Below are 18,550 nucleotides of genomic sequence, written 5' to 3' on the forward strand. Positions count from 1 at the left end.
TTCTTTGCCCTGCTTCTGCATTCACCCCATAAAAGCCTTCCCCTTGCACCCCCTTAGTTTTGCACCCCAAAACCACTTGCAGTCTGGAGCTGCTTGATTTGTAAATCATTCTCTGCTCAAATAAACTCTTCAATATTTTAATGTGCCAAAGTTTATGTTTTAACAAGCCCATTGAGTCGAGTCTATTTCCCTATCCCTTGAATCTGAGCTAGTCTTATGAATTTCTTTTTCTATTTTGTTTTTGGCAACAGGCCAGTAGGGGATCTGAACCCTTGACCTTGGTGTTCTCAACATCCCACTCTAACTGTGCCTTTCTTTGGCCAAGACAGTGTGCAGGATGGAATGTGAAGTGACCATTCAGAGCTTGGGATTTAAGATCCTTCACTCACCTCTACTCCTTCCTCTCAGCCCTCCTGCTAACACGCCATCAAAGCCAGACTAGAATGCTGGGCGATGAGACACAGTAACCTAGCCACATCCATCACCCGGGCCACAGCCAGTCAACCATTAGACATCATGATACAGGAGGTGCTCAGTTTCCCTGGGCTTGGGTTTCAGGTCATGCCTCTGGGTTTCCAGCCACTCCCTGAGGTCTCAGGCACCCTCCTCTGGGCTCTCCCCTAGAGGAAAGTTACTGTTGCCAGTTAGACCTATTTTTAGCACCAAAACTTCAAAAATGAGACCAAAAGGGGCGAACTTATGCAAATCCAGTGGCTGAGCATGCTCAATAGAGAGCACAGAACATTCTTGAATATGCATGGTGCATGTGACAGGGTCTGACCAATAAACATGCTCCAGGAAGGGACCGACTGAGCATGTGCAAGACTAAATGTTACATGATTGGGAGCCACCCCATAATTGAATATTTATTAGAGAAACTATAAAAGCCGAATCCCAGCTGAAGGCAGGGTTGTTGCTCACTTTCTTGGAGGCAACGTGTACTTCTCTGGCTGAGGCGTGTGTGCTTTACTTTGTATCAAACTTACTTCAGCAAGCAGCCACTCATTCTCTTGAGCCAGCCTTCACTTTGCACTGAACTTTAAGTATGTTTTTCTTGCTTTTGTGTTAGACTTGATGTCTGTACTGAACTTACTTTCGTGTTAAACTTGGTGTGGGCACTGCTCAGTCTCTGGAGCTATGCTGCACTCTGTGTGTGGAACCTGTATTTCTTATCTGTGATATTAAACTTGTTCTCACTTTCTGCTGTGCCTCTGACCTTGAATTCTTTCTTGTGGCAGACTCAAGAACCTGGTAGGAGGACAGGGTAGGTTGAGGCCAACTATCAGCCCCCCGGACCCTACCTCTGACATCAATCAGACACAAGAGTGAGGCCATCCTAGACCAGCCTCTGGCAGATCAGCAAGGTGATAGGAGACCCCTGAGCAAGCCCAGTCAAGATCAGTTAAACTAGCCAAAATTAGAAGAACTGAACAGCAGAGCCATAGATAATGTTGTTTAAGCCACTTAAGGCTGGAGCGGCTTGTTATACACCAGTAGCTAATTGATACAATAGAAAGTGAAAGAGCTGAGATTTGAACCCAGGTCTAAGCTCATTTCTGCATCCCTAAACCTTGCTGTGTTTCCACTATGCAGTTAGTGATCTCAGGCTTAACACCAAATTCTCCTTCCCCCAAGTACTTTTAATAAGAAAGCTGGCCTGGTTTTCATTCCGTCTCCACTAAAGATCTAGTTTGGGTCACTGTATTTAAATTTGCAGACTCCTTCAGGCCTGGCTAGTATTGTTCTGTTTCTGAATAATTTGTCATTAGAATGAAGTTGGTGGAATAGAGAGAGGTTCACTGCACTTTGGTTCTCTAATAAAATTAGAATGAACACAAAAATATATTTTATTGTATGCCACTTTTACATATTTTATCTGGTTTATATTTACAAATCTATGGGGTTAAAAAAAGTGTTATTATACTGATTTTACAGGTCAAACAAACAAAACAAAAATCAAAACTGAGATAGATGTACAGTGTGTGTCTGAGATTGAGCCATGAATCAGACACCCTGCCTGCGAGCTTAGACTGACCTCACCACCAGACCATGAAATCCAGATTCTGACCCAGAATTATTTAATACAGCTGTGAGTCGTTAGAAGCCACTTCACATGCTGGCTTTCTAGTTAAAAATAACAATTCATTTCCTATTGCATTTTAAACGCTGCTTGTTTAACCAAGATTCTTTGTTGTCCCCAGGAAGAGTAAAGAAAGGATCAGCCCCCTAACGAGTGTAAGCATCTCAAGGGCAAGGCCCTTGTCTATTCTCTTTGCTTTTGGATCCCTGGTGCACAGACGAGTCACATAACATGGAATAAGCAACTGAAGGTATTAAGCATCTGCATGCTAAGTTCTTAAAATACTCATTTAATCCATGCACAATCTTATTTCTTGCCAATTTTCATATTTTACAGATGAACCATTAAGATTCAATGTTTTATGGACTTTTCCGAAAGTAACTCAAGAGTAAGTGGCATAGTCCAGTTTTAAACCCAGAGCCCAGTTTTAAACCCGGGCCAGAATGAGTTAAATTTTTTCAACTGTTCTTCCATCTTACTAAAATAATGGAGATGCTCACCTGCCAGACAACCCCTAGAGTTGGATTTCTATGTCAGTGGTCCCAAGCAACTGTCTCCAGCAGTAACTAAAAATGAGGAATCAGCCCTCAGCTAACGCAGGGTAAACAGCCTAGACAATAATTTAAAAGGTACTCTCGGATTGTTAAACTTTTGAACCACCAGAGTACATTACAAATTAAAATGGGATTTTTAAATTTACAGTTTGATTCTATAAGGAAACAATTCTGCAGGTAACGTCGCCTATGTGATTGCACCAAGAAGTCTGTGATCGTCTCATGTCAGTGCCACAGCATGACTGTCTGGGGCCAGATAATTCCCATTTTGCCTCCTGATTTGCCCTTCATCCAGGCCTTTCCTAACATAGCGTGAACACAAAGGTCAATTTCCTGTCGTGGGTTTGAAAAAGGCCAACTTTCAATTAACTTTGCAAAAGGGGTCAGAGGTGATGTGGAGAAATAAAATCCATCAGTAATGCAAAACACCCATTTCAGCTCTGGCTCTAAAAGCTACTGCGTCCCAGGGCTGACCACAGCTGCTACCCAGTAGTAACTCAGATAAATTTGCAATCTGTGGCTCCAATTGCATTATCTCTGCCAACCACCTCCAATGAGGAGATCGGTAAGAGAAAAGATGCAAGACTAACAGTGGAAAAGGAAAAAGCAGAGAAAAGTATACCAGCTTAATATGCAAGTTGAATATTATTCAAGTCATTATTATTTAGAATTTATTAGATTCTTTTCTCCAACCTCAAATAAACATGCACCGTGTTTCCCACTAATCTTTAATTGCCCTCTTACCCCTGCTGATGAACCAACCTTTCATATGCTAAGCAGAGGACTCTATTAACTGTTGGAAGGCTGTCCTACCCTCCCACACTGTAGCAGACAGGATCCTTTGGTGGAGAGGTTCACTGTGGTCTACCCAAATTAAACCCCAAATATGTACCGAACCCCTCACAGTTGCCATGGGGCAAAAGCAGTGACTTTTCGGTATGCCACGCTCTCCAGGGAATGGTTCCTTCAACCTTCCCGAGTAAGGGACTTGAAGTGAGGGGCAGAGGGGGAGAAGGGGGATCAGTAAAAGGCACTACTCTACTTTTGATACAAATCCCTGTAATCAAAACCATACTTGGCCGGCTCGGTCTTACCTCCAAACTCCCTCTGAGACGCTATAAACATTGGCAGACAATGCATATAATTAAGGTGGAATATGTTCTCATAAAATGTTTGTTTCCATCTGCTAGTTGTTTCAGCGAATGTTATAAGATTTCTTGTGGTCAGTCCCTAGAACAACAGGAGGGATTCCCGAATCCCCCACTGAGAAGCAGCTCAGGAGCATGACACAGGGACGGTGCCTGAGTGTACAACCTTGGGAAGCAAGAAATGACGGAGGTGAGCGTGTGTTTTCCAGCCTTCATTGTCCAAAAGCTGCCTAGGTGCAACGGTGACATGAGCTAGCGCTCCCCTTCTGACTGTAAAGAAACACCAAGAGACTGTGAGCATTGTTGTCTTTCAATACCAAAGGGGGAAGTGGGCGAAAGAAAGCAAGAGTGTTCTGGCACCAGAGTAATTTCTCCATTACCTCAATTAGTTCCAATGATGTGGAAAAGTTCTGTCTGGAGAAATCAAACTAAACGTAAAATCACTGAAGCGCCGGTGGTGGCGGCGGTAGGTGTTGATACAGGCATTAGTCAGCAATACTGATTGCAGTGAAGTCACTCAATAGCCCTGTCGCTGGAACCTGGGCAGAGAAGGAAACTCATTAGATCACCTCCTTTAGTGAAGCATGTGGTTTTCAATGCGGCACCAACGCAACCTGGCACCCTCCAAAAGATTTAGCTGTCTGCCCTTGGAAGGCACAATTTACTAAGGTGTCTGGTAAAGAAATCTGGGTGAGTACCATTTTCATTTTCTGCAGAAACATAAATAAGTCCTCTCTCTTATGAGCTGCATTTGCCATTAGTTATGAGATGTTAGAATTTCTTTAGAAAAGTAACTAGTTCTGGGTGGTTACAGAGCACAGAACTGAGACAACTAAATGAAAGACACCATGGGAGAGACTTGAGCTCAACACAAAAAAGAACATCTGACACTTGAAGCTGGCCATAACGATGACAGCTCCCATGACAGATGGGTATTAAGCCCCCACGAGTGTGCGTGAAAGGCACAACCTGTCAGAGATAGAAAAGGGAAGATTTTTGCATAGGTGGATCACTGAATGAGTGAAAAATCCCTTTCTCCAAGATCCAGTTAGGAGAAGAAGTTGAGAGAAGAAAAGAAAACATAGAAGTTTTTTTTCTCTCTTTTCCCTATGGAGCCATAAAACAAAACAAAACAAAACAAAAAAAACTCTATTGACTCTCAAAAAACGTTCTCATCTCTAGAGTTATATTAACATAATTTGTGCTCCTTTATGTTTGGAAGAACTGGTAAAAATGGAGATGGTCTGTGATGGGCTGACCAACTTTTTCAGAAGTGTATTTATCTCTCTCAGTTTATCCCCATCTTCGAGCACTTATTTTTGTAAAAGATTGATGAGCACAGAATGAAGATGAATGGGTGGATAGGTACACAGACAGGTAGATAAAATAGATAAGTGGGTAGATAGGAACAAAGGAAGGAAGGGAGGTAGGAAGGAAGGAGGGAAGGAAGGAGGAAAAGACAGAGAAAGAAAGAGACAGAGAGAGAAAGTTGTCTACTTCTTGTCTGGCCATTGACTCACTATATCTTGAACAAAACCCTACTGTGATATTATACCCAGGTTATATAACTGGAAACTGAATCTCAGAGATATTGAGAAACGTACCCAAAGTCACAGAGCTGGACAGTGGCAGAGAGATCTAAGAGCCAGAATGAATGAACTCTGGCCTCATCACTCTGTCACATGCCTCTGTGAGCACAAGTCAGGGCATGACTGATCCTGCTTTCGATAACCTGCTTTAGGGAACTTGATTATTAAGCCCAATGTGGGAGAAGGGTAGAGACCCCTGTTTCTTTATACACCATTGTGTAGAGATGATAACTAATAAATGGCTGATGAATAGGAGAGCTTAAAAGGCCTCCTCAAAATAATTTTCCCTTTTTTAACAGGAGGTGGTATATACCAACCTAAAGTACTGACAGAGTTGGGGTTTCACACCCCAATAGGAAGTCTTAGCCAGCTGGCTTCAGCCCAGGTCCCTGAAAACTAGAAGACTAGTTAACGATGGCATGGGCCTCCAGGGCACATGGTTAAGGGAGCAAAGTGCAAAATTATTCCCGAGTATGTTGGAACCGCAATGCTGAAAAGCAACCTCTTATCCCTCCAGGTCTAAAATTTTATAAAGTAGATGAAAGTGATGAAAATATTACTCCTCCACTTGGGGATTTGCACAACATGGAGATGTTTTTGAAAATGTCACTTCAATTTTCCAGTTTCTAAAAAGAGACTGGCTTTTATAGCTGGACATAGACTAGGGCCCCATCATGCAGGAATCCAAGTTAGAAAGATTCCCTCACCCATGACTTTTCCTCTGATTCTGAACTTTATGTTAGTGTATGTTTGTTCATCCAAGTAGTCTCCATAATGCTAACTGTCTTTCAAATAACAAGTATAAGCCTTTGTGACTGAGAACAACAAAGTAATCATTCTATTGTACATCACTGCATAGAAAATTCACGACAGCTCATCTAGGAAGCATTATCTTTATTAGTTTTTCAACAAAAAACTTGATTATCTACACCAGAATTGGAACAAGGGTTGCAAAATTAACAAAAGCCACTAGACTGTCACACCAGGCTTTAATTTCCATATTCTCCTGGGGTAGTCCTCTCCTGATAGTTATTTTGAAGACATCGCAATGATTTTCATTATAGATGCTTAAATATATTATGCTTTTTTTTTACATTGATTTTATCATCCGCCAAAGTTGTAAGCAAGGACCACGTCAGCAGAGCCCAGGCTCTCTCATCAAAGAAAAACCTGGGTTCAGACACTGATTCCACCTCTTTGTGATCTTGGGCAAATCATTTAATGTCTCTGAGGTACTAAATGAGGATAATAACAGTGCATATCTCATTAAGTTGGTGAAAGAAATAAATGAGATAGTTATTAGTAAAAAGCACGCTGCATGGTGCCTGGCACAGCGTGAGGGCTGATAAATGTGGACTATTAGTATGAATATGTCCCTTTCCGTAAACAGGATTGTTAGAAGCACTCAATAGAAGCTCAATATAAAAGTGATAATTTGCAACACGAGGGAGAGACAATAATCACAAATTGGACTACGTCACAGGGTAATTCTGAGAGACTAATTTTTTAAAGTATCTTTATCATTAACTAATTCTTTCTCTGCCTCTCTCATTCTTCTATTTTATACTTCACCTAAGGCATCATTTAGTGTTCCAAAATATTAGACTATTATAGTTACTCAGAATCCCCAGGAGAAACTGAATACATTTACAGACCTATAAACATCTAAATTAATGCTATAAATGGGAAATATAGTCTATAGTTGGAGAGTGCCCAATGCATAATATGTTGTGGCATAGAAGAAACTTCCTTTTTGGTGGCTGGAAAATCTATTTGCTCTAAGTATTCAATTTTAAAATGGATAATAAAAATAAATAATAGGCATGCTTCTGCTTAAATTGCACCTTTCATGGGAGAGCTCAAACAGTTTTTCAACTGTTAATTCATGACCCCTGGGGAAAGGTAGGTGGCAACTAAAATCTTTCTTCTTACAATGGAGAAGCAGACAGAGGCCAGGGTGACAGGACACAGAGACATAAGAGGAACTCCAGCTTCATGCAAACCAGAAAGGAAAATGTGGGCATACTCTCTCTCAGTGATTAAAATCTATATTATTTACCAATAAAACCTAAGATGAGTGCTAATGTGGATTGTACAACTGTCATACACTTAACACTATTTGCATTAGTATATCAGTTGTCTATTCCTGCAAAACAAACTACCACAAAAGCTTAGTGGCGTATAGTGGTAAGTATTTAATCTTGCTCAGGCATCTGCACATCTGGGAATTGAGTATCTGGGCTGAGCTCAAGGACAAGTTCGACTGGGCAGCCCAAGATCAGATTGAGTTTGGATTTGCTCACTGTCCATAGAACAGGGGTCTAGCCAAGGTATGGTCATCTCATGGCAATGGCAGAGGAGCAAGAGAGCAAATCTTAACCATGCAAGTGAATCAGGTCACCTCTGCTAATCTTACTGACCAAAGCAAGTCAATGACTGAGCCAAATTGAGGGGCATAGAAGTACATTCTACCCACCAAGAAGCCAAGAAGTCACATGGCCACACCCCAAATCAATTTCCTTGTAAGTGCTCTCTCCACATGGAAGTGAGAGAAGGGAGCGGATACTTTTAAACAATAATCTAATTAAGCATAATCAGCACTTTATCATTATTATTTCAGACATTTTTGTATGTGCTAATCTTTGAAACTGTGGCCACTTCACATCTTTCTGTAATTTGTACTCGACCATTAGTTTGATCCTGACTTAGAAGGTAATCTCTGAGTATTAGTGATGTTAATTAATTACTGGTGTAAAACTGGTGTTAATTAATTACTGCATTATTCAAGTCTCTCCCTTGTTTCATGTAAACCAGTCTTTTAGCTGATCTACCTTTTAGAGAACAGAATCAGACCTATGCAAGACCTGTGTGATAATAATAAAACAATCCTTTACTGGATGCTTACTGTGTACCAGACTCATACTAAACCCCCTCTTGACAGATATTATCTACCTTGGTGTATTAAACCCTCACAACAAGGAAGGGACAGTATAATCCCCATTTCACAGATGAAAAACTGAAGAGTAGAGAGATTTTGGTCCAAGGTCACACAAAAGTTAGTAACATGGCTGGGATCCAAATCTAGTATATCTGACTCCCCACATCCAAACCTGAGACCACCGCAATGCACTGAGGTAAATCTATGACTGATGTGGTCTAAAGTGACAACCAAGAGAGCAGAGCTATTATATGTCAGTGCAGAAGGAAGAGGGGGTGGCCTACCTGGTCTGACCACCGGACCTGCCCTGATCACTGTGTGATCCTGGGCAAATTACTTAAAAGTCACTGTTTTCTCATCCGTAAAATGGGGATGATACTGTCTTCTATGGGTTGATGTGAAATTTGAATAAGACAAAATAAATTACACGTTGTCACTTATTAGTATCTCTGTGATACTAAAGAGACTACTCAAAGTCATTTAAAAGGAAATTTCCTAATGAGGACATGATGCTAATAAGTTTGGGTAAAATGTACGTGGTATATCCATGAAAACAACTTGCACTTATGAGTCTATTTGCAGATTCTCTTCAATCTCGGAAATTCCCAAGGAACCAGGAATGCTTGACAGCTCTAAAACGCTCAGTGGAAAATCTTTAGCATATTTTTGTCATTGCAGATGAGATCCTGTTACTTAATCATTCTACCTCCATGAAGCCTTAGAAAATTCAAAAACCCCAGGATACCACCTGAAGATCCTTAATGGTTTGCAGCATCCTGGTAAAAGTCCACACTCCCCTAAGAGAAGTTGTTTCAAGGGAAACCCTACACTGTTGGTGGGACTGTAAATTTGTGCAGCCAGTATGGAAAACAGTATGGAGCTTTCTCAAACCAGTACAGATAGAGCTATCATACAACCCAGCAATCCCACTATTGGATATATACCCAGAGGAATGGAAGTCATCATGTTGAAGAGAAATCTTCACTCCCACGCTTATCGCAGATCTATTTACAATAGCTGAGATATGGAACCAACCTAAATGTCCATCGACAGACGTTTCAATAAAGAAAAGGTTGTATATTTACACAATGGAATACTACTCAGACATAAAAAAGAATGAAATTCCACCATTTACAGCAACATGGATGAACTTGGAGAAAATTATGTTAGATGAAATAAGCCAGTCACAGAAAGAGAAATACTGCATGTTCTCACTCATAAGTGTGAGCTAAAAAAAAAAAAAAGAAACTAAGAAACAACAAACACAATGATATTTGAACATTCAAAGGAGAATGAAGGAGAGAACAGAACTGTGGTTATTAAGAGGAGGAAAGGGGGAGGTGGAAGGGACTTAGGGAGAAATTGGTTAATGGACACAAAAAATGAGTATGTTTTATAATGACAAATATGCCAACTATCTTGATTTGATCATCACATATTGGACACCAATACTGATAGTCAATTCTGTACCCCAAAAATATGTATAATCAATTATGTTAACAATTTTTAAAAAGTCATTTAATACTACCTCTACCCTCTTCCTCTAATATTCAATTTGTTTCTCAATTTATAACAAAGAGTTCTGCTTGAATATCCATTGAGGATGAAACATTCTCTCTCTCTCTCTCTCTCTCTCTCTCTCCCTCCCTCCCCCTATCCCCTTCATATTATTCAGGGCCAAAGAAAATGTCAAGGATTAGAGCTCCAGTCTGTCTAAATTTCTGGACAGCAATGCAATTTAAGACACTCCATTAAAAGCATTGCAAGTGGTCTCCATCATAGGCAACAAATGCTATGAGGAAGAGCTCACCACACAACACAGCCCCACGGGGTAGGCTGGCTATGGAGGGCCGAAAAGAAAGCCAGCTGTCCCTTTGACGCTTTGCTTTGAAGTCCAGCTTTCTTTCCAAGGTAGCTGAGTCCCCTCCACATCACTGTCAAACTGCCTCCAGGCTCTATCTGAATCACTCACCTCTCCAGTTAAATCTGTGGGTTCCTGTGGAGAGGAGAGTGGCTCCCACTGGCTCAGGCCTATTTCTCCAGGTTATATATGTCACAGTTTTCCATGCCTTTAACAAGACTCAATTAAAAATTAATCAGTCCAGCATGGCAATTTGGAGAAGTAATTGTTTCTTTTCCTGACTCCATGGCCATAGGCGAAAAGCACACCCAGTACCTAAATTAATCATCTAATTGGGATTTTTCCATACTGCAGCCTCTTAGCCTTCCAGCGGTCCCGGCAATGTGCTGCCTGACCTCAGTAATTAGATTGCCCTAGTGTCCACTCTCTGGCTGTCTCCCCTACTTTCTCATCCAACTCCCTTTAGTCAAATGGAAAATAGCCATATAAGCTGTTTACCTGGGCCCTCTGCAAAGACCAAGAGACTTTATCTTCAGAAAATAAAACAGTACTCATGAGGAAATGCTGGAAACAATGGGGCAGGTTAATATGTTCAACGTGGTTTGTAAAAGGAAGAGAAAAATTGGTTACAACCTAATGGCAATACTTGATTGGTTAAATAAAGTATGGTATATCCATATAATATGCAGCAATGAAGCTTTAAAAAGAAATAAGAAAATGTTATATATACAGCTGTGAATGTTCTCCAGGATATACGGTTAAAAGAAAAAAAAGCAAACCATAGAATAACATATGAAATACGTGATTTGGGGGCAAAAAGAAAAAATCTACATAATGAAACATATGTATGTGTATGTTATATACATATATAACACATACATATATCTTATGATCCCTTCCAGAGATGATTTAAGCATATATAAACTTAAATGCTTACATTTCTCTATTTATCTATATATGCATATGCAGAATGCCTATGTATGTGTGTATATAACACAAATAAAAAGTAAACTTAAACAATTTTGAAAAAAGGAAAGAGCAGAGAAAAGGAAAAGCAATGCTGCTTTGTGTCAGACCTTGTATATTCTCCTGTAACACCCACAGCATCCCTGCAAGGTAAGTGTCTCTATCTCTCCTTTTTATATTTCATTTTGATGTAATAAATATTTTGTTTACTCTTCCCAAATATAAAATAAAGAGAAATTTTTTTGTTGTTGTTCCTGAGATGAAAGAAAGTGAAGGCCTACATTTCATTATTTCATTTTTTAACCTTAACAGGAGTCTTGCTCTGCCTTAGAGGGTACGGAGCAGTCCATGTATTTCTTCTTAATTTTCTACCTAGAAAAATTAGTCACAATTTTTCACTATATCCTGCACATCGTTTCATCTGTCACACACTAAAGACCACCAGTAAAATATAATAATACTAAGAAAAAAGGACTGATAGCAATAGAATTTATTTAAGTGGAAGATCATTTCTTATATAATTACATTAACAAGACCAAGCAATGTTTGAGGTTCACATAAAATAGAACTTAACTTCTGCTTTCTTCGTGAAATTGACCATCAACATTTATCTTTATCGTAATTCTTTCTGATTACCCTCAAACAACAAATTTATACTTTCTTGATAACTTCTGCCATTTGTAAAAACTTTGGATCACCAAAGACATACTTGTCACCTCATAGGTAATTAAAAAACAAATGTCACTGAATGAACCTGAACTATCTTTAAATGTTGCCAGTGATATATGTGTCTTGTGAATTGTAAAATAGTACACAAATATTAGGTATAGATATTATTAATAATAATGACAACTATTTATCTGTATTTGCAATTAAGTTAACAGCATTAAAAAGATTACTCCTCTTTAGACACTAGGATTTCCTTGGCCAAGGCAGCCAATCTCTTCACAATAGTAAATGTAGCTTCACTGAGACCTACTTCTTGTGGCTTAATAGTTGTATGACGTTATTGATGGCAATCATTTTAATTTCTTAGGGATTACTTGTCGGTGTATAAGCAACAGTACCAATACAATTTCAAAATTCTTTGTTCAACAAAGAGGTGAATGTATAAGGAAGTGTGCACGTTTTGTGTGTTCTGGTACCTGAATCTTCACATTGCAACTACCATTCTAAGATCCTAGTTCTATTACTTACTGTACCCGGCTTTAGAAAAAGTGTTTAGAGGCATGCCTCTTAATCCCACTGGACACATTTTTCAGACAGATAATCTTGCTTGGACAAGATGATCTTGGACATAATAAAGTTATCTATGCAGCTTCTAATGGCATATTATGGATAGCATTGTAATGATTCTCCCAACTCTCTGTTAGTGATCACTGGACTCTATTAGCTATACGAAGGCAAAGCCTCTCCCTGGAGAGAAGAATTTGCAGCAAGCAGGAAGCTTCAGCCTCTTCATGTTCATATCACGAAAATTCAAGAGGACTTGCAACAACCTCTGACCTCTTCTTCATGGTCGAGGTTGCCTTAGGGGCGCTTTCCCATGCAGAAAGAATCACCAGCCTACTTTCCCCTCTTTCCTTCCTCCCTCGCTGGCCAGCCTCACCTGTGATCACCCAGGGTAGGAAGAGACGAAAGCCCTCCTGGGCTCTGATAACAGGGTTGCATGACTGTAATTACAGGTTTTTTCGCTTCCCAGCTCTCCAAATAACAGTCACAATCGAGACTGAAACTCGTCAGTCAGATGGAATCAATTACTGGGCAAAATTAGGAGGTTAATTTTCCCCAGAATGAGATATGCCTTTTAGCTTTGCCATCTCTTTCATTTCAGCTGGTAGCTTACTTGGTTGCATGGTTCTCTGGCCATATGAACAAAGTTGCATTAGGAAGGATTTCCAGAAGAGTTGATCTGAAAAGAAAGCTCCATCAGCCCCCAAACTCAATACATGCTGAACAGAAGGACTATTATTAACAAAGCACCATGGATGGCTAATCACTAGAATTTACATTTGATGGGCACAGGCTTAATCCAATAAGAAGAAACGGACTCTGCCGGTGCAGTGCGCTTCCCTTCTTTAGGATGCCCTGGCTTTACTGAAGCATGACCTGGCAGTAAAAAAGCTTTCCCTTTTGGGAACTACCAAGAGAATAGGCCAGGTCCCTCATTAGAATAATTTTCTAAGTATGACAAAGCATCATTTGAAAACAAAACAAAAAAAAAGCAATAGAAAAGACAAAACACACAGTATTCATCTGATCCAAATAAAATTGCCTCTTCTAAGTGGCTTAGTAGAAGTGTCAAAATAGCTTCCATCTAATAGGTGGTAATTACAACAGCAATGATAATAACAGCAACTAAAATTTTTTTTTTTTTTTTTTTTTTTTTTGTCCTTTCTTGTGACCGCGCTCAGCCAGTGAGCCAACCGTCCATCCCTATATAGGATCCGAACCCGCGGCGCGAGCGCCGCTGCACTCCCAGTGCTGCACTCTCCCGAGTGAGCCACGGGGTCGGCCCAGCAACTAAAATTTACTCGGCATGTACCATGTTTCTGGAAATGCAAAATATTATGTATTCATTAACTCAATCCCCTTAAGACTGCCCTAAATTGAGGCACTGAGATGCTGGATAACTTGCTCATGTTTACCCAACTATTAAGTAGAAAAGTCAGAATATGAACCCAGCAATCTGAATCCAGACCCTACAATTTAAAATTACTCTCCTACATGAACATCATCGTGTCATAGGTTCAAAATCCCCAAATGGAGACACTCTTATCACTTTGTAGGTAGGGAATTTGAAACATGAAGATATTAAGTAACTTGTTAAAGTTTAGATATCTCATACATGAATGAACCTACGATTCCATACCAGGTCTGTCAGACTCACTAGTGTGAGTACAACCATTAAAACCTTACAGAGGTTTTGCAAAGAGCCACTATTGGAAGGTCTTGGATGATGGTTAGCTAAAGTCATTGGTAGTGATTATCAATTCTAATATCATTTTTTTTCTTCGATTAGCCCCCTTTAGGAGTATACCTAGTTTAACATTTAGTACACATATGACTCCTATAACAATACTATATACTGATGTTGTATTCTAAATCCTACATAGGTGTTTCCTTTATACCATATCTTTTAAGTTTCTCCATGAAGTAGGTACAGATCACATCAGGAAACAGACTTTGAGAGTTGGAACGGATTGCAATAAGATCTTTGAAAATAAGTTTGGTGCCTCTTCTGTTACTGACACCCGATATGACACCATGATATATGACAGGTTTAAAGGCAGCTACCTCGATATTGCTCCTCAGTCTCCCAATCAGAAAAATGAACCATCATCTGCCAATGGTATGCCATTTATTAGCATAGAGTTTGTTGGGTTGGTTCAGTCATTCGGCAAACATTTATTGAATGTTCACTGCATGCCAGCTTGGTGGCATGGCAGTAGACCATTATTAAAGTCTCATGACAGGAAAATGCTCCTGCTGTTACGGACCTTATATTCTACTGGTAAATGCGGCAAGAACATTGGCAAATGGCTTTTACGCTTCTCACACACATGATATGTTATGTAACGTGGTTGAAAATTGGATTTAATGGCAAAGAAATTATTAATTTCTGAGTTGCAGTAAAATATACTAGATTCTTTTTCTTTCCCTATGGCATATACCATGAAAGTAAAGGCATTTGTGAATATCTGAATATGACCAAGGGGAAAACCATCCAAATAGAAACTGAAAAAAACAGATAATTTTTCTTTTATTTGTGGGGAGGCAGGGTGTTGGTGGTGATATTTACATTACAGCAGGACTTTTTACTTCATAGTTCTTAAACATGTTGGTGTATGTAGGTCTTTAACCCCATGAAGAAATGTTATTGCAGAAAAGCATAAAGACTATACATTGACTACTGTTAATTTAAAACCAACTTTAAATGGAGCTTAATGATTGCTGAAGTTAAGAAAATAGAATTATAAATTTATAATTATATATTATTTACAAAATATGTTTTACATATAATATATTTTGATAGATAGATTATAGAATTCATTACATAAATTTGACTCACAGTATTTATGTTCTGGGTCCCAGATTTTATAAACTGAGGCTCACCTGTATTTAAGAGATGTCTGGAGTAACACTATATTGAATAACGTCCTTAGAGGACATTCTGTTCTCAGCAGACACTAAGACATAGTGCTTTGTGTAAGCCAAAAGAAACACACACACACACAAACACACACACACAAACACACACACGTGCATAGTTCTTTTGCCCCAGAATTTTTTTAGATTAATATAACATAATTTCTGGATCCAAAAGGGGTAAGAGACCCCATAGTTCTGAATCTTTACTAAGTTGTCACCATTTTATTTTATTTTCTCTACTCTTAACCCAGGCTTTTCTTATCATAGACTCTGTTTCCTTCCTTGTCATAGGTAGTCCCTGATAAGAGCTGGGACACAGTCCCAGGCCCCATGAGCACTGGCTTTCCCCCAATTACAGCATCTCTAGTGTAGGCATAGAAGCAGACCTTGTAAAAGAGGCTTTCTCATTATTATTATTTTGTGGTCAAAAGGTTGCATACACTATTTTTTTTTTTCTGCTGCTAAAGCTTAGAAAGGGTGGAAAGCAAAATATTTTGATAATTATTCAGGCCATCAGGTTACATAAGAGGTTCCATAGCTTTCTGCATCAAACTTGAACAGTTGAAACCACAAATTCTGTTTTTGCAGCCATAAAACATTCATGGCCAAAAAAAAAAAAAAAAATGGAGAAAGAGAGAAAATAATAAAATCCATTTTCCATTTGCTTGAAACTTATAAAATTTAATGTGGTGAAAAATGACAGTTTACTCCCCGTAGAAAACTGTTCAGAGCCATGTTTCATAGGCATAGAGACTCATACACACATGCAGTTAGTGAATAATGCAAGAAATTGCATGCTGTCAGAGGATGTCACGAGGTGAATGTCTAAGTAGCAAGGTAAATAAGGCATTAATCTAAAAGGAAAAGGTGTGTTTCTCCACCAAAATCATTAAGCTACATCTACTCAATATTCACCATTTGGTCCCACACTTGTAAGTTGAGAAATACATGCAAGTAGACACACCATACTGTTTGTAGCATGGTAGACGTCCCCACACCAAGACTGAAGTCATTTTGCTATCAGCAGTAGCTAAATGTGCTTATCAGCTTGGAAAACATTGAATTATTTTTAATAAGATAGAGTGCCACTAGTTATAACCGTCACATAATATAATATTCATGTAATATTTTCTCTGTTTATATCACTAAGAGTAGAAATGAGGCGTTCAATGTTAAGTAGCAGAAATGTCCAGTTCCAGCACAATAAATAACAGGCAGAGCGTGGCTCTAGACAAGTAACTGGCCTTGATTCCTTTTCTATAAATTTAGTGGGTTGAACTAAAGTGATTTCTAAACCAAATTTCAACTAATTTTATGTAGAAATTTTAGAAAAGGATGATTATCTGAATATCCAAACCAGTGGAACACTGAACCAAATAACAACTGAAAACAAGAACTGCTTTGACTACTTCTGAGTCAAGTTGAATATCATATGTGGTTTGTGGAATGTCTGAGTCCCACCACTGCTTTAGTGTTTGACTATATCAGTTATATATTACCACAATTATGCCATCTAATAAACCACCTCAAAACTCAGTGCTTAAAAAAAGAAGTATTTATTACTGCTCCAGGATCTACAGGTCAGGTGGGCAGTTCTGCTGAACTGGGCCAGGTTTGGCTGCTCTCACCTGGCCTTGCTCAGGCATCTGCACTCAGCTGGTGAACCAATTGGGAGATGGTTGGTCCTATGAACTGAATGTGTGTTACCACCTCTCCACCTCCAAATTTATATGTTGAAACCTAAAATCCCAATATGATAGTATTTGTAAGTAGGGCCTTTAAGTAGTTAGGTAATGAGTTTAAAGCTCTCATGAAGGGATTAATGCCTTTATAAAAAGAGGAGACAGCGGATCTCTGTCTCTGTTCTCTAACGTAAGGATACAATGAGAAGATAGCGATCTGCAAACCAGGAAAAGGGCCCTCTCCCACCAGACATCAGATCTGCCTATACCTTAATCTTGGACTTCCCAGCCTCCGGAATGTGAAAAGCAAATGTCTTTTGTTTCTAAGCTACTTATTCAATGGTATTTTGTTATAATCAGCTCAAATGGACTAAGACAACTTATTTAAGTGTCTTCTAATATTAAGTTCTATGGATCTGTTATTTTAAGGGAACTCAACATTCCTGTATAAGGTTGAACTCCTGTAACTCACTGAAGATTTAAAATACATATTTCTTAAATATTTCAAATATTCTAGATATCTAAGTAAGCAAATTGCCCAAGTTATCCAGTAGAGATTGATATCTCCAAGTGGTTTTGAAGGAACTTAGACAGGGATGAACCTTTAGCTACATCAGATAAGGATTAGTTTCATTCTGTAAAAACTTCATCAGTGCTTTTCTTCCAATAAGCTTATAAAAGTATTGAAAATGCTTTGCCATACACATGTTTTCTGATAATGCTGCAATAACTCTCCACTAGTCACGTTCAAGTTTTGCCTTGTTATTAAAGGCATCTCTAAATCTACTTTGGGTTATAAGGTTAAATGCAGAGAAATATTTGAGAGAAAATATGGTAGTCCAACTTGGTAATTCTTTCCTCATTTGCTATGCCATCTGGGGGGAAAAAGCTAGTAAATAAAAAATAAGACAAAATATTTATAATGGTTTGTATGCATTCTGCTACAGGAAAATATAATTGACATACGGTGTAGAACATTGCTTTCCATTTTAGAATGAGTTCTGGTGATGTTTAGAGAAAAGAGATTTACCTTTATTTTCAACCTCTTAAAAACCTCTAATCTTTTAAAAATACAAGATGAAGAAACACATTACAAATTTTCCAACAGTCAGCCATAGTAAATATATTACCAAGTTAAAACCAACATTATTTCTCCTCCTTGTTGGAATTGGGTACATTTGAGCATCAAATAGAATTAAAAATATCTTCAAATAATATAACTGAATATTTTCTATTCAAGACGTAGGAAAATGTAATGCTTGAAATACACGAATACAAAAACTGAAAAGCAACCAAATATAAGAGAGAGGCACCCTGGAATAAGCTGTCTGTAGCATTTTAAAAGCTAGTCAATACCAAAGCCACAGTTTTTGTTGTTATTAATGTGTCCTAAGAGTATTTTCAATTGGCAAAGCAGTGACAAGGTGCGTGTACTTTTTCATAATTTTTGCTGTTTGTACAAAGCTATTTTGGTTAACTCCACACAAATACAGGGAAATAGAAGCTTGAGGCTACCACTGGAATTATTCTAAACACAAAGAAAACCCATGTGTTTCATTCATACAGCAATTTGGGGTGAA

Source organism: Cynocephalus volans, chromosome 16, assembly GCF_027409185.1.
Source record: "Cynocephalus volans isolate mCynVol1 chromosome 16, mCynVol1.pri, whole genome shotgun sequence".
Classification (NCBI taxonomy): domain Eukaryota; kingdom Metazoa; phylum Chordata; class Mammalia; order Dermoptera; family Cynocephalidae; genus Cynocephalus; species Cynocephalus volans.